This window comes from Hyla sarda, chromosome 3, assembly GCF_029499605.1.
Source record: "Hyla sarda isolate aHylSar1 chromosome 3, aHylSar1.hap1, whole genome shotgun sequence".
Classification (NCBI taxonomy): Eukaryota; Metazoa; Chordata; class Amphibia; order Anura; family Hylidae; genus Hyla; species Hyla sarda.
Genome location: NC_079191.1, coordinates 6,559,231 through 6,577,627, shown reverse-complemented (window position 1 = coordinate 6,577,627; position 18,397 = coordinate 6,559,231). Strand labels below are relative to the sequence as shown.

The following is an 18,397-nucleotide window of genomic DNA, read 5'->3' as shown; positions in this document are numbered from 1 at the left end:
AAAATGACGAAAATGATCAAGTCAAATCGAACAGGTATGTCGCTTTGTCTAAAAAAATTAAGAGTCAGTCCCATATTTCTACCCGTGGACCTTCCGTTTGTTAGGTGAATGTGAACATTACAACACTATAGAAACTAGATGAAAGCTACCAGAACGGTGTAAGCAAACCACTCCTGCTTAAAAAAAGAAAGTTTCCTCATGCAATAGTCAAAAACATCTGAAACTCCTTGTTTCTGCCCGGTTTCGAACCAGGGACCTTTCGTGTGTGTTGCGAACGTGATAACCACTACACTACAGAAACCTGGCTGTTGAACCACCAACCACCCACCTGCCCACCCTCTTTCGCTTTCCACATTCAGTTACAAGAATTAAAAGCGAATGGATGAAAATAATGGAGTGAAAGTGAACAGATGTGGCCTTTTGTCTAAAAGCAAGAAGAAAGCCCATGTTTCTGCCCGGTTTCGAACCGGGGACCTTTCGCGTGTTAGGCGAAAGTGATAACCACTACACTACAGAAACCTGGCTGTTTAGCTAACAACCACCCACCTGCCCACCCTCTTTTGCTTTCCACATTCAGTCACAAGAAATAAAAGTGAATGGATGAAAATAATGGAGTGAAAGTGAACAGGTGTGGCCTTTGGTCTAAAAGCAAGAGGAAAGCCCATGTTTCTGCCCGGTTTCAAACAAGGGACCTTTCGCGTGTTAGGCGAAAGTGATAACCACTACACTACAGAAACCAGATGAAAACTCGCATGGCTGTCGTTGCAAGCAAAGGATGCCAGATTGACAAATAAAAACAAGGTTTCATCGTGCAATGGTCCGAAAGCCAAAAACATAGGGATGTTCCATGTTTCTGCTATCTATCGAACTGGGGACCTTGGGTGTGTGAGGCAAAGGTGATAAACACTACACCTCCAGAAACTTGCTTTTCATGGAACCTGCTAACAGTGCAAGATCCAAAATGACGAAAATTATAAAGTCAAATCGAACAGGTATGTCGCTTTGTCTAAAAAAATTAAGAGTCAGTCCCATATTTCTACCCGTGGACCTTCCGTTTGTTAGGTGAATGTGATCATTACAACACTATAGAAACTAGATTAAAGCTACCAGAACAGTGTAAGCAAACCACTCCTGCTTAAAAAAAGAAAGTTTCCTCATGCAATAGTCAAAAACATCTGAAACTCCTTGTTTCTGCCTGGTTTAGAACCAGGGACCTTTCGCGTGTGAGGCGAACGTGATAACCACTACACCACAGAAACCTGGCTGTTGAGCCACCAACCACCCACCTGCCCACCCTTCTTCGCTTTGCACATTCAGTCAAGAATTAAAAGCGAATGGATGAAAATAATGGAGTGAAAGTGAAAAGATGTGGTCTTTTGTCTAAAAGCAAGAAGAAAGCCCATGTTTCTGCCCGGTTTCGAACCGGGGACCTTTCGCGTGTTAGGCGAACATGATAACCACTACACTACAGAAACCTGGCTGTTGAGCCAACAACCACCCACCTGCCCACCCTCTTTCGCTTTCCACATTCAGTCACAAGAATTAAAAGTGAATGGATGAAAATAATGGAATGAAAGTGAACAGGTGTGGCCTTTGGTCTAAAAGCAAGAGGAAAGCCCATGTTTGTGCCCGGCTTCGAACCGGGGACCTTTCGCGTGTTAGGCGAACGTGATAACCACTACACTACAGAAACCAGAAGAAAACTCGCATGGCCGTCGTTGCAAGCAAAGGATACCAGATTGACAAATGAAAACAAGGTTTCATCGTGCAATGGTCCGAAAGCCAAAAACATAGGGATGTTCCATGTTTCTGCTATCTATCGAACTGGGGACCTTGGGTGTGTGAGGCAAAGGTGATAAACACTACACCTCCAGAAACTTGCTCTTCATGGAACCTGCTAACAGTGCAAGATCCAAAATGACGAAAATGATAAAGTCAAATCGAACAGGTATGTCGCTTTGTCTAAAAAAATTAAGAGTCAGTCCCATATTTCTACCCGTGGACATTCCGTTTGTTAGGTGAATGTGAACATTACAACACTATAGAAACTAGATGAAAGCTACCAGAACGGTGTAAGCAAACCACTCCTGCTTAAAAAAAGAAAGTTTCCTCATGCAATAGTCAAAAACATCTGAAACTCCTTGTTTCTGCCCGGTTTCGAACCAGGGACCTTACGCGTGTGAGGCGAACGTGATAACTACTACACTACAGAAACCTGGCTAATGAGCCACCAACCACCCACCTGCCCACCCTCTTTCGCTTTCCACATTCAGTCACAAGAATTAAAAGCGAATGGATGAAAATAATGGAGTGAAAGTGAACAGGTGTGGCATTTGGTCTAAAAGCAAGAGGAAAGCCCATGTTTCTGCCCGATTTCAAACAAGGGACCTTTCGCGTGTTAGGCGAACGTGATAACCACTACACTACAGAAACCAGATGAAAACTCGCATGGCCGTCGTTGCAAGCAAAGGATGCCAGATTGACAAATAAAAACAAGGTTGCATCGTGCAATGGTCCGAAAGCCAAAAACATAGGGATGTTCAATGTTTCTGCTATCTATCGAACTGGGGACCTTGGGTGTGTGAGGCAAAGGTGATAAACACTACACCTCCAGAAACTTGCTCTTCATGGAACCTGCTAACAGTGCAAGATCCAAAATGACGAAAATGATAAAGTCAAATCGAACAGGTATGTCGCTTTGTCTAAAAAAATTAAGAGTCAGTCCCATATTTCTACCCGTGGACCTTCCGTTTGTTAGGTGAATGTGATCATTACAACACTATAGAAACTAGATTAAAGCTACCAGAACGGTGTAAGCAAACCACTCCTGCTTAATAAAAGAAAGTTTCCTCATGCAGTAGTCGAAAACATCTGAAACTCCTTGTTTCTGCCTGGTTTCGAACCAGGGACATTTCGCGTGTGAGGCAAACGTGATAACCACTACACTACAGAAACCTGGCTGTTGAGCCACCAACCACCCACCTGCCCACCCTTCTTCGCTTTCCACATTCAGTCAAGAATTAAAAGCGAATGGATGAAAATAATGGAGTGAAAGTGAAAAGATGTGGTCTTTGGTCTAAAAGCAAGAGGAAAGCCCATGTTTCTGCCCGGTTTCAAATCAGGGACCTTTCGCATGTTAGGCGAACGTGATAGCCACTACACTACAGAAACCAGATGAAAACTCGCATGGCCGTCGTTGCAAGCAAAGGATGCCAGATTGACAAATAAAAACAAGGTTTCATCGTGCAATGGTCCGAAAGCCAAAAACATAGGGATGTTCCATGTTTCTGCTATCTATCGAACTGGGGACCTTGGGTGTGTGAGGCAAAGGTGATAAACACTACACCTCCAGAAACTTGCTCATCATGGAACCTGCTAACAGTGCAAGATCCAAAATGACGAAAATGATAAAGTCAAATCGAACAGGTATGTCGCTTTGTCTAAAAAAATTAAGAGTCAGTCCCATATTTCTACCCGTGGACTTTCCGTTTGTTAGGTGAATGTGATCATTACAACACTATAGAAACTAGATTAAAGCTACCAGAACGGTGTAAGCAAACCACTCCTGCTTAATAAAAGAAAGTTTCCTCATGCAGTAGTCGAAAACATCTGAAACTCCTTGTTTCTGCCTGGTTTCGAACCAGGGACCTTTCGCGTGTGAGGCGAACGTGATAACCACTACACTACAGAAACCTGGCTGTTGAGCCACCAACCACCCACCTGCCCACCCTTCTTCGCTTTCCACATTCAGTCAAGAATTAAAAGCGAATGGATGAAAATAATGGAGTGAAAGTGAAAAGATGTGGTCTTTTGTCTAAAAGCAAGAAGAAAGCCCATGTTTCTGCCCGGTTTCGAACCGGGGACCTTTCGCGTGTTAGGCGAACGTGATAACCACTACACTACAGAAACCTGGCTGTTGAGCCACCAACCACCCACCTGCCCACCCTCTTTTGCTTTCCACATTCAGTAACAAGAATTAAAAGCGAATTAATGAAAATAATGGAGTGAAAGTGAACAGATGTGGCCTTTTGTCTAAAAGCAATAAGAAAGCCCATGTTTCTGCCCGGTTTCGAACCGGGGACCTTTCGCGTGTTAGGCGAACGTGATAACCACTACACTACAGAAACCTGGCTGTTGAGCCACCAACCACCCACCTGCCCACCCTCTTTTGCTTTCCACATTCAGTAACAAGAATTAAAAGCGAATGAATGAAAATAATGGAGTGAAAGTGAACAGATGTGGCCTTTTGTCTAAAAGCAAGAAGAAAGCCCATGTTTCTGCCCGGTTTCGAACCGGGGACCTTTCGCGTGTTAGGCGAACGTGATAACCACTACACTACAGAAACCTGGCTGTTCAGCTAACAACCACCCACCTGCCCACCCTCTTTTGCTTTCCACATTCAGTCACAAGAAATAAAAGTGAATGGATGAAAATAATGGAGTGAAAGTGAACAGATGTGGCCTTTGGTCTAAAAGCAAGAGGAAAGCCCATGTTTCTGCCCGGTTTCAAACAAGGGACCTTTCGCGTGTTAGGCGAAAGTGATAACCACTACACTACAGAAACCAGATGAAAACTCGCATGGCTGTCGTTGCAAGCAAAGGATGCCAGATTGACAAATAAAAACAAGGTTTCATCGTGCAATGGTCCGAAAGCTAAAAACATAGGGATGTTCCATGTTTCTGCTATCTATCGAACTGGGGACCTTGGGTGTGTGAGGCAAAGGTGATAAACACTACACCTCCAGAAACTTGCTTTTCATGGAACCTGCTAACAGTGCAAGATACAAAATGACGAAAATTATAAAGTCAAATCGAACAGGTATGTCGCTTTGTCTAAAAAAATTAAGAGTCAGTCCCATATTTCTACCCGTGGACCTTCCGTTTGTTAGGTGAATGTGATCATTACAACACTATAGAAACTAGATTAAAGCTACCAGAACAGTGTAAGCAAACCACTCCTGCTTAAAAAAAGAAAGTTTCCTCATGCAATAGTCAAAAACATCTGAAATTCCTTGTTTCTGCCTGGTTTCAAACCAGGGACCTTTCGCGTGTGAGGCGAACGTGATAACCACTACACTACAGAAACCTGGCTGTTGAGCCACCAACCACCCACCTGCCCACCCTCCTTCGCTTTCCACATTCAGTCAAGAATTAAAAGCGAATGGATGAAAATAATGGAGTGAAAGTGAAAAGATGTGGTCTTTTGTCTAAAAGCAAGAAGAAAGCCCATGTTTCTGCCCGGTTTCGAACCGGGGACCTTTCGCGTGTTAGGCGAACGTGATAACCACTACACTACAGAAACCTGGCTGTTGAGCCACCAACCACCCACCCACCTGCACACCCTCTTTCGCTTTCCACATTCAGTCACAAGAATTAAAAGCGAATGGATGAAAATAATGGAGTGAAAGTGAACAGATGTGGCCTTTTGTCTAAAAGCAAAAAGAAAGCCCATGTTTCTGCCCGGTTTCGAACCGGGGACCTTTCGCGTGTTAGGCGAACAGGATAACCACTACACTACAGAAACCTGGCTGTTGAGCCAACAACCACCCACCTGCCCACCCTCTTTCGCTTTCCACATTCAGTCACAAGAATTAAAAGTGAATGGATGAAAATAATGGAGTGAAAGTGAACAGGTGTGGCCTTTGGTCTAAAAGCAAGAGGAAAGCCCATGTTTGTGCCCGGCTTCGAACCGGGGACTTTTCGCGTGTTAGGCGAACGTGATAACCACTACACTACAGAAACCAGAAGAAAACTCGCATGGCCGTCGTTGCAAGCAAAGGATACCAGATTGACAAATGAAAACAAGGTTTCATCGTGCAATGGTCCGAAAGCCAAAAACATAGGGATGTTCCATGTTTCTGCTATCTATCGAACTGGGGACCTTGGGTGTGTGAGGCAAAGGTGATAAACACTACACCTCCAGAAACTTGCTCTTCATGGAACCTGCTAACAGTGCAAGATCCAAAATGACGAAAATGATAAAGTCAAATCGAACAGGTATGTCGCTTTGTCTAAAAAAATTAAGAGTCAGTCCCATATTTCTATCCGTGGACCTTCCGTTTGTTAGGTGAATGTGAACATTACAACACTATAGAAACTAGATGAAATCTACCAGAACGGTGTAAGCAAACCACTCCTGCTTAAAAAAAGAAAGTTTCCTCATGCAATAGTCAAAAACATCTGAAACTCCTTGTTTCTGCCCGGTTTCGAACCAGGGACCTTTCGCGTGTGAGGCGAACGTGATAACCACTACACTACAGAAACCAGGCTAATGAGCCACCAACCACCCACCTGCCCACCTGCCCACCCTCTTTCGCTTTCCTCTTTCAGTCACAAGAATTAAAAGCGAATGGATGAAAATAATGGAGTGAAAGTGAACAGGTGTGGCCTTTGGTCTAAAAGCAAGAGGAAAGCCCATGTTTCTGCCCGGTTTCAAACAAGGGACCTTTCGCGTGTTAGGCGAACGTGATAACCACTACACTACAGAAACCAGATGAAAACTCGCATGGCCGTCGTTGCAAGCAAAGGATGCCAGATTGACAAATAAAAACAAGGTTGCATCGTGCAATGGTCCGAAAGCCAAAAACGTAGGGATGTTCCATGTTTCTGCTATCTATCGAACTGGGGACCTTGGGTGTGTGAGGCAAAGGTGATAAACACTACACCTCCAGAAACTTGCTCTTCATGGAACCTGCTAACAGTGCAAGATCCAAAATGACGAAAATGATAAAGTCAAATCGAACAGGTATGTCGCTTTGTCTAAAAAAATTAAGAGTCAGTCCCATATTTCTACCCGTGGACCTTCCGTTTGTTAGGTGAATGTGATCATTACAACACTATAGAAACTAGATTAAAGCTACCAGAACGGTGTAAGCAAACCACTCCTGCTTAATAAAAGAAAGTTTCCTCATGCAGTAGTCGAAAACATCTGAAACTCCTTGTTTCTGCCTGGTTTCGAACCAGGGACCTTTCGCGTGTGAGGCGAACGTGATAACCACTACACTACAGAAATCTGGCTGTTGAGCCACCAACCACCCACCTGCCCACCCTTCTTCGCTTTCCACATTCAGTCAAGAATTAAAAGCGAATGGATGAAAATAATGGAGTGAAAGTGAACAGATGTGGCCTTTGGTCTAAAAGCAAGAGGAAAGCCCATGTTTCTGCCCGGTTTCGAACCGGGGACCTTTCGCGTGTTAGGCGAACGTGATAACCACTACACTACAGAAACCTGGCTGTTGAGCCACCAACCACCCACCTGCCCACCCTCTTTCGCTTTCCACATTCAGTCACAAGAATTAAAAGCGAATGGATAAAAATAATGGAGTGAAAGTGAACAGATGTGGCCTTTGGTCTAAAAGCAAGAGGAAAGCCCATGTTTGTGCCCGGTTTCGAATCAGGGACCTTTCGCGTGTTAGGCGAACGTGGTAGCCACTACACTACAGAAACCAGATGAAAACTCGTATGGCCGTCGTTGCAAGCAAAGGATACCAGATTGACAAATGAAAACAAGGTTTCATCGTGCAATGGTCCGAAAGCCAAAAACATAGGGATGTTCCATGTTTCTGCTATCTATCGAACTGGGGACCTTGGGTGTGTGAGGCAAAGGTGATAAACACTACACCTCCAGAAACTTGCTCTTCATGGAACCTGCTAACAGTGCAAGATCCAAAATGACGAAAACGATCAAGTCAAATCGAACAGGTATGTCGCTTTGTCTAAAAAAATTAAGAGTCAGTCCCATATTTCTACCCGTGGACCTTCCGTTTGTTAGGTGAATGTGAACATTACAACACTATAGAAACTAGATGAAAGCTACCAGAACGGTGTAAGCAAACCACTCCTGCTTAAAAAAAGAAAGTTTCCTCATGCAATAGTCAAAAACATCTGAAACTCCTTGTTTCTGCCCGGTTTCGAACCAGGGACCTTTCGCGTGTGAGGCGAACGTGATAACCACTACACTACAGAAACATGGCTGTTGAGCCACCAACCACCCACCTGCCCACCCTCTTTTGCTTTCCACATTCAGTAACAAGAATTAAAAGCGAATGGATGAAAATAATGGAGTGAAAGTGAACAGATGTGGCCTTTTGTCTAAAAGCAAGAAGAAAGCCCATGTTTCTGCCCGGTTTCGAACCGGAGACCTTTCGCGTGTTAGGCGAACGTGATAACCACTACACTACAGAAACCTGGCTGTTGAGCCAACAACCACCCACCTGCCCACCCTCTTTCGCTTTCCACATTCAGTCACAAGAATTAAAAGCGAATGGATGAAAATAATGGAGTGAAAGTGAACAGGTGTGGCCTTTGGTCTAAAAGCAAGAGGAAAGCCCATGTTTCTGCCCGGTTTCAAACAAGGGACCTTTCGCGTGTTAGGCGAACGTGATAACCACTACACTACAGAAACCAGATGAAAACTCGCATGGCCGTCGTTGCAAGCAAAGGATGCCAGATTGACAAATGAAAACAAGGTTTCATCGTGCAATGGTCCGAAAGCCAAAAACATAGGGATGTTCCATGTTTCTGCTATCTATCGAACTGGTGACCTTGGGTGTGTGAGGCAAAGGTGATAAACACTACACCTCCAGAAACTTGCTCTTCATGGAACCTGCTAACAGTGCAAGATCCAAAATGACAAAAATGATAAAGTCAAATCGAACAGGTATGTCGCTTTGTCTAAAAAAATTAAGAGTCAGTCCCATATTTCTACCCGTGGACCTTCCGTTTGTTAGGTGAATGTGATCATTACAACACTATAGAAACTAGATGAAAGCTACCAGAACGGTGTAAGCAAACCACTCCTGCTTAAAAAAAGAAAGTTTCCTCATGCAATAGTCAAAAACATCTGAAACTCCTTGTTTCTGCCTGGTTTCGAACCAGGGACCTTTCGTGTGTGAGGCGAACATGATAACCACTACACTACAGAAACCTGGCTGTTGAGCCACCAACCACCCACCTGCCCACCCTCTTTCGCTTTCCACATTCAGTCACAAGAATTAAAAGCGAATGGATGAAAATAATGGAGTGAAAGTGATCAGGTGTGGCCTTTGGTCTAAAAGCAAGAGGAAAGCCCATCCTCTTTTGCTTTCCACATTCAGTAACAAGAATTAAAAGCGAATGGATGAAAATAATGGAGTGAAAGTGAACAGATGTGGCCTTTTGTCTAAAAGCAAGAAGAAAGCCCATGTTTCTGCCCGGTTTCGAACCGGGGACCTTTCGCGTGTTAGGCGAACGTGACAACCACTACACTACAGAAACCTGGCTGTTGAGCCACCAACCACCCACCTGCCCACCCTCTTTCGCTTTCCACATTCAGTAACAAGAATTAAAAGCGAATGGATGAAAATAATGGAGTGAAAGTGAAAAGATGTGGTCTTTTGTCTAAAAGCAAGAAGAAAGCCTATGTTTCTGCCCGGTTTTGAACCGGGGACCTTTCGCGTGTTAGGCGAACGTGATAACCACTACACTACAGAAACCTGGCTGTTAAGCCACCAACCACCCACCTGCCAACGCTCTTTCGCTTTCCACATTCAGTCACAAGAATTAAAAGCGAATGAATGAAAATAATGGAGTGAAATTGAACAGATGTGGCCTTTTGTCTAAAAGCAAGAAGAATGCCCATGTTTCTGCCCGGTTTCGAGCCGGGGACCTTTCGCGTGTTAGGCGAACGTGATAACCACTACACTACAGAAACCTGGCTGTTGAGCCACCAACCACCCACCTGCCCACCCTCCTTCGCTTTCCACATTCAGTCACAAGAATTAAAAGCGAATGGATGAAAATAATGGAGTGAAAGTGAACAGGTGTGGCCTTTGGTCTAAAAGCAAGAGGAAAGCCCATGTTTCTGCCCGGTTTCAAACAAGGGACCTTTCGCGTGTTAGGCGAACGTGATAACCACTACACTACAGAAACCAGATAAAAACTCGCATGGCCGTCGTTGCAAGCAAAGGATGCCAGATTGACAAATAAAAACAAGGTTTCATCGTGCAATGGTCCGAAAGCCAAAAACATAGGGATGTTCCATGTTTCTGCTATCTATCGAACTGGGGACCTTGGGTGTGTGAGGCAAAGGTGAGAAACACTACACCTCCAGAAACTTGCTCTTCATGGAACCTGCTAACAGTGCAAGATCCAAAATGACGAAAATGATAAAGTCAAAACGAACAAGTATGTCGCTTTGTCTAAAAAAATTAAGAGTCAGTACTATATTTCTACCCGTGGACCTTCCGTTTGTTAGGTGAATGTGATCATTACAACACTATAGAAACTAGATTAAAGCTACCAGAACGGTGTAAGCAAACCACTCCTGCTTAAAAAAAGAAAGTTTCCTCATGCAATAGTCAAAAACATCTGAAACTCCTTGTTTCTGCCTGGTTTCGAACCAGGGACCTTTCGCGTGTGAGGCGAACGTGATAACCACTACACTACAGAAACCTGGCTGTTGAACCATCAACCACCCACCTGCCCACCCTCCTTCGCTTTCCACATTCAGTCAAGAATTAAAAGCGAATGGATGAAAATAATGGAGTGAAAGTGAAAAGATGTGGTCTTTTGTCTAAAAGCAAGAAGAATGCCCATGTTTCTGCCCGGTTTCGAACCGGGGACCTTTCGCGTGTTAGGCGAACGTGATAACCACTACACTACAGAAACCTTGCTGGTGAGCCACCAACCACCCACCTGCCCACCCTCTTTCGCTTTCCACATTCAGTCACAAGAATTAAAAGCGAATGGATGAAAATAATGGAGTGAAAGTGAACAGATGTGGCCTTTGGTCTAAAAGCAAGAGGAAAGCCGATGTTTCTGCCCGGTTTCGAATCAAGGACCTTTCGCATGTTAGGCGAACGTGATAGCCACTACACTACAGAAACCAGATGAAAACTCGCATGGCCGTCGTTGCAAGCAAAGGATGCCAGATTGACCAATAAAAACAAGGTTTCATCGTGCAATGGTCCGAAAGCCAAAAACATAGGGATGTTCCATGTTTCCGCTATCTATCGAACTGGGGACCTTGGGTGTGTGAGGCAAAGGTGATAAACACTACACCTCCAGAAACTTGCTCTTCATGGAACCTGCTAACAGTGCAAGATCCAAAATGATGAAAATGATAAAGTCAAATCGAACAGGTATGTCGCTTTGTCTAAAAAAATTAAGAGTCAGACCCATATTTCTACCCGTGGACCTTCCGTTTGTTAGGTGAATGTGATCATTACAACACTATAGAAACTAGATGAAAGCTACCAGAACGGTGTAAGCAAACCACTCCTGCTTAAAAAAAGAAAGTTTCCTCATGCAATAGTCAAAAACATCTGAAACTCCTTGTTTCTGCCTGGTTTCGAACCAGGGACCTTTCGCGTGTGAGGCGAACGTGATAACCACTACACTACAGAAACATGGCTGTTGAGCCAACAACCACCCACCTGCCCACCCTCCTTCGCTTTCCACATTCAGTCAAGAATTAAAAGCGAATGGATGAAAATAATGGAGTGAAAGTGAAAAGATGTGGCCTTTTGTCTAAAAGCAAGAAGAAAGCCCATGTTTCTGCCCGGTTTCGAATCGGGGACCTTTCGCGTGTTAGGCGAACGTGATAACCACTACACTACAGAAACCTGGCTGTTTAGCCACCAACCACCCACCTGCCCACCCTCTTTCGCTTTCCACATTCAGTCACAAGAATTAAAAGCGAATGGATGAAAATAATGGAGTGAAAGTGAACAGATGTGGCCTTTGGTTTAAAAGCAAGAGGAAAGCCCATGTTTCTGCCCGGTTTCGAATCAAGGACCATTCGCGTGTTAGGCGAACGTGATAGCCACAACACTACAGAAACCAAATGAAAACTCGCATGGCCGTCGTTGCAAGCAAAGGATGCCAGATTGACAAATAAAAACAAGGTTTCATCGTGCAATGGTCCGAAAGCCAAAAACATAGGGATGTTCCATGTTTCTGCTATCTATCGAACTGGGGACCTTGGGTGTGTGAGGCAAAGGTGATAAACACTACACCTCCAGAAACTTGCTCTTCATGGAACCTGCTAACAGTGCAAGATCCAAAATGACGAAAATGATCAAGTCAAATCGAACAGGTATGTCGCTTTGTCTAAAAAAATTAAGAGTCAGTCCCATATTTCTACCCGTGGACCTTCCGTTTGTTAGGTGAATGTGAACATTACAACACTATAGAAACTAGATGAAAGCTACCAGAACGGTGTAAGCAAACCACTCCTGCTTAAAAACAGAAAGTTTCCTCATGCAATAGTCAAAAACATCTGAAAGTCCTTGTTTCTGCCCGGTTTCGAACCAGGGACCTTTCGCGTGTGAGGCGAACGTGATAACCACTACACTACAGAAACCTGGCTGTTGAGCCACCAACCACCCACCTGCCCACCCTCTTTCGCTTTCCACATTCAGTCACAAGAATTAAAAGCGAATGGATGAAAATAATGGAGTGAAAGTGAACAGGTGTGGCCTTTGGTCTAAAAGCAAGAGGAAAGCCCATCCTCTTTTGCTTTCCACATTCAGTAACAAGAATTAAAAGCGAATGGATGAAAATAATGGAGTGAAAGTGAACAGATGTGGCCTTTTGTCTAAAAGCAAGAAGAAAGCCCATGTTTCTGCCCGGTTTCAAACCGGGGACCTTTGGCGTGTTAGGCGAACGTGATAACCACTACACTACAGAAACCTGGCTGTTGAGCCAACAACCACCCACCTGCCCACCCTCTTTCGCTTTCCACATTCAGTCACAAGAATTAAAAGTGAATGGATGAAAATAATGGAGTGAAAGTGAACAGGTGTGGCCTTTGGTCTAAAAGCAAGAGGAAAGCCCATGTTTGTGCCCGGCTTCGAACCGGGGACCTTTTGCGTGTTAGGCGAACGTGATAACCACTACACTATAGAAACCAGATGAAAACTCGCATGGCCGTCGTTGCAAGCAAAGGATACCAGATTGACAAATGAAAACAAGGTTTCATCGTGCAATGGTCCGAAAGCCAAAAACATAGGGATGTTCCATGTTTCTGCTATCTATCGAACTGGGGACCTTGGGTGTGTGAGGCAAAGGTGATAAACACTACACCTCCAGAAACTTGCTCTTCATGGAACCTGCTAACAGTGCAAGATCCAAAATGACGAAAATGATAAAGTCAAATCGAACAGGTATGTCGCTTTGTCTAAAAAAACTTAAGAGTCAGTCCCATATTTCTACCCGTGGACCTTCCGTTTGTTAGGTGAATGTGAACATTACAACACTATAGAAACTAGATGAAAGCTACCAGAACGGTGTAAGCAAACCACTCCTGCTTAAAAAAAGAAAGTTTCCTCATGCAATAGTCAAAAACATCTGAAACTCCTTGTTTCTGCCCGGTTTCGAACCAGGGACCTTTCGCGTGTGAGGCGAACGTGATAACCACTACACTACAGAAACCTGGCTGTTGAGCCACCAACCACCCACCTGCCCACCCTCTTTCGCTTTCCACATTCAGTCACAAGAAGTAAAAGTGAATGGATGAAAATAATGGAGTGAAAGTGAACAGGTGTGGCCTTTGGTCTAAAAGCAAGAGGAAAGCCCATGTTTCTGCCCGATTTCGAATCAGGGACCTTTCGCGTGTTAGGCGAACGTGATAGCCACTACACTATAGAAACCAGATGAAAACTCGCATGGCCGTCGTTGCAAGCAAAGGATGCCAGATTGACAAATAAAAACAAGGTTTCATCGTGCAATGGTCCGAAAGCCAAAAACATAGGGATGTTCCATGTTTCTGCTATCTATCGAACTGGGGACCTTGGGTGTGTGAGGCAAAGGTGATAAACACTACACCTCCAGAAACTTGCTCTTCATGGAACCTGCTAACAGTGCAAGAACCAAAATGACGAAAATGATAAAGTCAAATCGAACAGGTATGTCGCTTTGTCTAAAAAAATTAAGAGTCAGTCCCATATTTCTACCCGTGGACCTTCCGTTTGTTAGGTGAATGTGAACATTACAACACTATAGAAACTAGATGAAAGCTACCAGAACAGTGTAAGCAAACCACTCCTGCTTAAAAAAAGAAAGTTTCCTCATGCAATAGTCAAAAACAACTGAAACTCCTTGTTTCTGCCCGGTTTCGAACCAGGGGCCTTTCGCGTGTGAGGCGAACGTGATAACCACTACACTACAGAAACATGGCTTTTGAGCCACCAACCACCCACCTGCCCACCCTCTTTTGCTTTCCACATTCAGTAACAAGAATTAAAAGCGAATGGATGAAAATAATGGAGTGAAAGTGAACAGATGTGGCCTTTTGTCTAAAAGCAAGAAGAAAGCCCATGTTTCTGCCCGGTTTTGAACCGGGGACCTTTCGCGTGTTAGGCGAACGTGATAACCACTACACTACAGAAACCTGGCTGTTGAGCCAACAACCACCCACCTGCCCACCCTCTTTCGCTTTCCACATTCAGTCACAATAATTAAAAGTGAATGGATGAAAATAATGGAGTGAAAGTGAACAGGTGTGGCCTTTGGTCTAAAAGCAAGAGGAAAGCCCATGTTTCTGCCCGGTTTCAAACAAGGGACCTTTCGCGTGTTAGGCGAACGTGATAACCACTACACTACAGAAACCAGATGAAAACTCGCATGGCCGTCGTTGCAAGCAAAGGATACCAGATTGACAAATGTAAACAAGGTTTCATCGTGCAATGGTCCGAAAGCCAAAAACATAGGGATGTTCCATGTTTCTGCTATCTATCGAACTGGGGACCTTGGGTGTGTGAGGCAAAGGTGATAAACACTACACCTCCAGAAACTTGCTCTTCATGGAACCTGCTAACAGTGCAAGATCCAAAATGACGAAAATGATAAAGTCAAATCGAACAGGTATGTCGCTTTGTCTAAAAAAATTAAGAGTCAGTCCCATATTTCTACCCGTGGACCTTCCGTTTGTTAGGTGAATGTGAACATTACAACACTATAGAAACTAGATGAAAGCTACCAGAACGGTGTAAGCAAACCACTCCTGCTTAAAAAAAAGAAAGTTTCCTCATGCAATAGTCAAAAACATCTGAAACTTCTTGTTTCTGCCCGGTTTCGAACCAGGGACCTTTCGCGTGTGAGGCGAACGTGATAACCACTACACTACAGAAACCTGGCTGTTGAGCCACCAACCACCCACCTGCCCACCCTCTTTCGCTTTCCACATTCAGTCACAAGAAGTAAAAGTGAATGGATGAAAATAATGGAGTGAAAGTGAACAGGTGTGGCCTTTGGTCTAAAAGCAAGAGGAAAGCCCATGTTTCTGCCCGATTTCGAATCAGGGACCTTTCGCGTGTTAGGCGAACGTGATAGCCACTACACTATAGAAACCAGATGAAAACTCGCATGGCCGTCGTTGCAAGCAAAGGATGCCAAATTGACAAATAAAAACAAGGTTTCATCGTGCAATGGTCCGAAAGCCAAAAACATAGGGATGTTCCATGTTTCTGCTATCTATCGAACTGGGGACCTTGGGTGTGTGAGGCAAAGGTGATAAACACTACACCTCCAGAAACTTGCTCTTCATGGAACCTGCTAACAGTGCAAGAACCAAAATGACGAAAATGATAAAGTCAAATCGAACAGGTATGTCGCTTTGTCTAAAAAAATTAAGAGTCAGTCCCATATTTCTACCCGTGGACCTTCCGTTTGTTAGGTGAATGTGAACATTACAACACTATAGAAACTAGATGAAAGCTACCAGAACAGTGTAAGCAAACCACTCCTGCTTAAAAAAAGAAAGTTTCCTCATGCAATAGTCAAAAACAACTGAAACTCCTTGTTTCTGCCCGGTTTCGAACCAGGGGCCTTTCGCGTGTGAGGCGAACGTGATAACCACTACACTACAGAAACATGGCTTTTGAGCCACCAACCACCCACCTGCCCACCCTCTTTTGCTTTCCACATTCAGTAACAAGAATTAAAAGCGAATGGATGAAAATAATGGAGTGAAAGTTAACAGATGTGGCCTTTTGTCTAAAAGCAAGAAGAAAGCCCATGTTTCTGCCCGGTTTTGAACCGGGGACCTTTCGCGTGTTAGGCGAACGTGATAACCACTACACTACAGAAACCTGGCTGTTGAGCCAACAACCACCCACCTGCCCACCCTCTTTCGCTTTCCACATTCAGTCACAATAATTAAAAGTGAATGGATGAAAATAATGGAGTGAAAGTGAACAGGTGTGGCCTTTGGTCTAAAAGCAAGAGGAAAGCCCATGTTTCTGCCCGGTTTCAAACAAGGGACCTTTCGCGTGTTAGGCGAACGTGATAACCACTACACTACAGAAACCAGATGAAAACTCGCATGGCCGTCGTTGCAAGCAAAGGATACCAGATTGACAAATGTAAACAAGGTTTCATCGTGCAATGGTCCGAAAGCCAAAAACATAGGGATGTTCCATGTTTCTGCTATCTATCGAACTGGGGACCTTGGGTGTGTGAGGCAAAGGTGATAAACACTACACCTCCAGAAACTTGCTCTTCATGGAACCTGCTAACAGTGCAAGATCCAAAATGACGAAAATGATAAAGTCAAATCGAACAGGTATGTCGCTTTGTCTAAAAAAATTAAGAGTCAGTCCCATATTTCTACCCGTGGACCTTCCGTTTGTTAGGTGAATGTGAACATTACAACACTATAGAAACTAGATGAAAGCTACCAGAACGGTGTAAGCAAACCACTCCTGCTTAAAAAAAAGAAAGTTTCCTCATGCAATAGTCAAAAACAACTGAAACTTCTTGTTTCTGCCCGGTTTCGAACCAGGGACCTTTCGCGTGTGAGGCGAACGTGATAACCACTACACTACAGAAACCTGGCTGTTGAGCCACCAACCACCCACCTGCCCACCCTCTTTCGCTTTCCACATTCAGTCACAAGAATTAAAAGCGAATGGATGAAAATAATGGAGTGAAAGTGAACAGATGTGGCCTTTGGTCTAAAAGCAAGAGGAAAGCCCATGTTTCTGCCCGGTTTCGAATCAGGGACCTTTCGCGTGTTAGGCGAACGTGATAGCCACTACACTACAGAAACCAGATGAAAACTCGCATGGCCGTCGTTGCAAGCAAAGGATGCCAGATTGACAAATAAAAACAAGGTTTCATCGTGCAATGGTCCGAAAGCCAAAAACATAGGGATGTTCCATGTTTCTGCTATCTATCGAACTGGGGACCTTGGGTGTGTGAGGCAAAGGTGATAAACACTACACCTCCAGAAACTTGCTCTTCATGGAACCTGCTAACAGTGCAAGATCCAAAATGACGAAAATGATAAATCGAACAGGTATGTCGCTTTGTCTAAAAAAATTAAGAGTCAGTCCCATATTTCTACCCGTGGACCTTCCATTTGTTAGGTGAATGTGATCATTACAACACTATAGAAACTAGATTAAAGCTACCAGAACGGTGTAAGCAAACCACTCCTGCTTAAAAAAAAGAAAGTTTCCTCATGCAATAGTCGAAAACATCTGAAACTCCTTGTTTCTGCCCGGTTTCGAACCAGGGACCTTTCGCGTGTGAGGCGAACGTGATAACCACTACACTACAGAAACCTGGCTGTTGAGCCACCAACCACCCACCTGCCCACCCTTTTTCGCTTTCCACATTCAGTCACAAGAATTAAAAGCGAATGAATGAAAATAATGGAGTGAAAGTGAACAGATGTGGCCTTTTGTCTAAAAGCAAGAAGAATGCCCATGTTTCTGCCCGGTTTCGAGCCGGGGACCTTTCGCGTGTTAGGCGAACGTGATAACCACTACACTACAGAAACCTGGCTGTTGAGCCACCAACCACCCACCTGCCCACCCTCTTTCGCTTTCCACATTCAGTCACAAGACTTAAAAGCGAATAGATGAAAATAATGGAGTGAAAGTGAACAGATGTGGCCTTTGGTCTAAAAGCAAGAGGAAAGCCCATGTTTCTGCCCGGTTTCGAATCAAGGACCTTTCGCGTGTTAGGCGAACGTGATAACCACTACACTACAGAAACCAGATGAAAACTCGCATGGCCGTCGTTGCAAGCAAAGGATACCAGATTGACAAATGAAAACAAGGTTTCATCGTGCAATGGTCCGAAAGCCAAAAACATAGGGATGTTCCATGTTTCTGCTATCTATCGAACTGGGGACCTTGGGTGTGTGAGGCAAAGGTGATAAACACTACACCTCCAGAAACTTGCTCTTCATGGAACCTGCTAACAGTGCAAGATCCAAAATGACGAAAATGATAAAGTCAAATCGAACAGGTATGTCGCTTTGTCTAAAAAAATTAAGAGTCAGTCCCATATTTCTACCCGTGGACCTTCCGTTTGTTAGGTGAATGTGAACATTACAACACTATAGAAACTAGATGAAAGCTACCAGAACGGTGTAAGCAAACCACTCCTGCTTAAAAACAGAAAGTTTC

General features: G+C 44.1%; 34 non-coding genes across 34 annotated transcripts; all 34 read right to left on the bottom strand.

Moving 5' to 3' along the window:
- Positions 1–446: 446 nt before the first annotated feature.
- TRNAV-AAC (transfer RNA valine (anticodon AAC)) lies at positions 447–519 on the bottom strand. Its single transcript has one exon. It is a non-coding gene; the product is annotated as a tRNA-Val (tRNA).
- A 667-nt stretch (positions 520–1,186) lies between these two features.
- On the bottom strand, positions 1,187–1,259 carry TRNAV-CAC (transfer RNA valine (anticodon CAC)). Its single transcript has one exon. It is a non-coding gene; the product is annotated as a tRNA-Val (tRNA).
- A 143-nt stretch (positions 1,260–1,402) lies between these two features.
- Positions 1,403–1,475, bottom strand: TRNAV-AAC (transfer RNA valine (anticodon AAC)). Its single transcript has one exon. It is a non-coding gene; the product is annotated as a tRNA-Val (tRNA).
- A 667-nt stretch (positions 1,476–2,142) lies between these two features.
- On the bottom strand, positions 2,143–2,215 carry TRNAV-CAC (transfer RNA valine (anticodon CAC)). The gene has a single exon. It is a non-coding gene; the product is annotated as a tRNA-Val (tRNA).
- A 667-nt stretch (positions 2,216–2,882) lies between these two features.
- Positions 2,883–2,955, bottom strand: TRNAV-CAC (transfer RNA valine (anticodon CAC)). Its single transcript has one exon. It is a non-coding gene; the product is annotated as a tRNA-Val (tRNA).
- Positions 2,956–3,620: 665 nt separating this feature from the next.
- On the bottom strand, positions 3,621–3,693 carry TRNAV-CAC (transfer RNA valine (anticodon CAC)). Its single transcript has one exon. It is a non-coding gene; the product is annotated as a tRNA-Val (tRNA).
- Positions 3,694–3,836: 143 nt separating this feature from the next.
- On the bottom strand, positions 3,837–3,909 carry TRNAV-AAC (transfer RNA valine (anticodon AAC)). The gene has a single exon. It is a non-coding gene; the product is annotated as a tRNA-Val (tRNA).
- Positions 3,910–4,054: 145 nt separating this feature from the next.
- Positions 4,055–4,127, bottom strand: TRNAV-AAC (transfer RNA valine (anticodon AAC)). Its single transcript has one exon. It is a non-coding gene; the product is annotated as a tRNA-Val (tRNA).
- Positions 4,128–4,272: 145 nt separating this feature from the next.
- TRNAV-AAC (transfer RNA valine (anticodon AAC)) lies at positions 4,273–4,345 on the bottom strand. The gene has a single exon. It is a non-coding gene; the product is annotated as a tRNA-Val (tRNA).
- A 667-nt stretch (positions 4,346–5,012) lies between these two features.
- Positions 5,013–5,085, bottom strand: TRNAV-CAC (transfer RNA valine (anticodon CAC)). Its single transcript has one exon. It is a non-coding gene; the product is annotated as a tRNA-Val (tRNA).
- Positions 5,086–5,228: 143 nt separating this feature from the next.
- On the bottom strand, positions 5,229–5,301 carry TRNAV-AAC (transfer RNA valine (anticodon AAC)). The gene has a single exon. It is a non-coding gene; the product is annotated as a tRNA-Val (tRNA).
- An 889-nt stretch (positions 5,302–6,190) lies between these two features.
- Positions 6,191–6,263, bottom strand: TRNAV-CAC (transfer RNA valine (anticodon CAC)). Its single transcript has one exon. It is a non-coding gene; the product is annotated as a tRNA-Val (tRNA).
- A 675-nt stretch (positions 6,264–6,938) lies between these two features.
- TRNAV-CAC (transfer RNA valine (anticodon CAC)) lies at positions 6,939–7,011 on the bottom strand. Its single transcript has one exon. It is a non-coding gene; the product is annotated as a tRNA-Val (tRNA).
- Positions 7,012–7,154: 143 nt separating this feature from the next.
- TRNAV-AAC (transfer RNA valine (anticodon AAC)) lies at positions 7,155–7,227 on the bottom strand. Its single transcript has one exon. It is a non-coding gene; the product is annotated as a tRNA-Val (tRNA).
- A 667-nt stretch (positions 7,228–7,894) lies between these two features.
- Positions 7,895–7,967, bottom strand: TRNAV-CAC (transfer RNA valine (anticodon CAC)). Its single transcript has one exon. It is a non-coding gene; the product is annotated as a tRNA-Val (tRNA).
- Positions 7,968–8,112: 145 nt separating this feature from the next.
- Positions 8,113–8,185, bottom strand: TRNAV-AAC (transfer RNA valine (anticodon AAC)). Its single transcript has one exon. It is a non-coding gene; the product is annotated as a tRNA-Val (tRNA).
- A 667-nt stretch (positions 8,186–8,852) lies between these two features.
- Positions 8,853–8,925, bottom strand: TRNAV-CAC (transfer RNA valine (anticodon CAC)). Its single transcript has one exon. It is a non-coding gene; the product is annotated as a tRNA-Val (tRNA).
- A 256-nt stretch (positions 8,926–9,181) lies between these two features.
- On the bottom strand, positions 9,182–9,254 carry TRNAV-AAC (transfer RNA valine (anticodon AAC)). Its single transcript has one exon. It is a non-coding gene; the product is annotated as a tRNA-Val (tRNA).
- A 145-nt stretch (positions 9,255–9,399) lies between these two features.
- TRNAV-AAC (transfer RNA valine (anticodon AAC)) lies at positions 9,400–9,472 on the bottom strand. The gene has a single exon. It is a non-coding gene; the product is annotated as a tRNA-Val (tRNA).
- Positions 9,473–9,617: 145 nt separating this feature from the next.
- TRNAV-AAC (transfer RNA valine (anticodon AAC)) lies at positions 9,618–9,690 on the bottom strand. The gene has a single exon. It is a non-coding gene; the product is annotated as a tRNA-Val (tRNA).
- A 667-nt stretch (positions 9,691–10,357) lies between these two features.
- Positions 10,358–10,430, bottom strand: TRNAV-CAC (transfer RNA valine (anticodon CAC)). Its single transcript has one exon. It is a non-coding gene; the product is annotated as a tRNA-Val (tRNA).
- Positions 10,431–10,573: 143 nt separating this feature from the next.
- TRNAV-AAC (transfer RNA valine (anticodon AAC)) lies at positions 10,574–10,646 on the bottom strand. Its single transcript has one exon. It is a non-coding gene; the product is annotated as a tRNA-Val (tRNA).
- Positions 10,647–11,313: 667 nt separating this feature from the next.
- TRNAV-CAC (transfer RNA valine (anticodon CAC)) lies at positions 11,314–11,386 on the bottom strand. The gene has a single exon. It is a non-coding gene; the product is annotated as a tRNA-Val (tRNA).
- A 143-nt stretch (positions 11,387–11,529) lies between these two features.
- TRNAV-AAC (transfer RNA valine (anticodon AAC)) lies at positions 11,530–11,602 on the bottom strand. Its single transcript has one exon. It is a non-coding gene; the product is annotated as a tRNA-Val (tRNA).
- Positions 11,603–12,269: 667 nt separating this feature from the next.
- TRNAV-CAC (transfer RNA valine (anticodon CAC)) lies at positions 12,270–12,342 on the bottom strand. The gene has a single exon. It is a non-coding gene; the product is annotated as a tRNA-Val (tRNA).
- A 997-nt stretch (positions 12,343–13,339) lies between these two features.
- TRNAV-CAC (transfer RNA valine (anticodon CAC)) lies at positions 13,340–13,412 on the bottom strand. Its single transcript has one exon. It is a non-coding gene; the product is annotated as a tRNA-Val (tRNA).
- A 667-nt stretch (positions 13,413–14,079) lies between these two features.
- On the bottom strand, positions 14,080–14,152 carry TRNAV-CAC (transfer RNA valine (anticodon CAC)). Its single transcript has one exon. It is a non-coding gene; the product is annotated as a tRNA-Val (tRNA).
- Positions 14,153–14,297: 145 nt separating this feature from the next.
- On the bottom strand, positions 14,298–14,370 carry TRNAV-AAC (transfer RNA valine (anticodon AAC)). The gene has a single exon. It is a non-coding gene; the product is annotated as a tRNA-Val (tRNA).
- A 668-nt stretch (positions 14,371–15,038) lies between these two features.
- TRNAV-CAC (transfer RNA valine (anticodon CAC)) lies at positions 15,039–15,111 on the bottom strand. Its single transcript has one exon. It is a non-coding gene; the product is annotated as a tRNA-Val (tRNA).
- Positions 15,112–15,778: 667 nt separating this feature from the next.
- Positions 15,779–15,851, bottom strand: TRNAV-CAC (transfer RNA valine (anticodon CAC)). The gene has a single exon. It is a non-coding gene; the product is annotated as a tRNA-Val (tRNA).
- A 145-nt stretch (positions 15,852–15,996) lies between these two features.
- Positions 15,997–16,069, bottom strand: TRNAV-AAC (transfer RNA valine (anticodon AAC)). The gene has a single exon. It is a non-coding gene; the product is annotated as a tRNA-Val (tRNA).
- Positions 16,070–16,737: 668 nt separating this feature from the next.
- TRNAV-CAC (transfer RNA valine (anticodon CAC)) lies at positions 16,738–16,810 on the bottom strand. The gene has a single exon. It is a non-coding gene; the product is annotated as a tRNA-Val (tRNA).
- A 662-nt stretch (positions 16,811–17,472) lies between these two features.
- On the bottom strand, positions 17,473–17,545 carry TRNAV-CAC (transfer RNA valine (anticodon CAC)). Its single transcript has one exon. It is a non-coding gene; the product is annotated as a tRNA-Val (tRNA).
- A 145-nt stretch (positions 17,546–17,690) lies between these two features.
- Positions 17,691–17,763, bottom strand: TRNAV-AAC (transfer RNA valine (anticodon AAC)). The gene has a single exon. It is a non-coding gene; the product is annotated as a tRNA-Val (tRNA).
- Between the last annotated feature and the right edge of the window lie 634 nt (positions 17,764–18,397).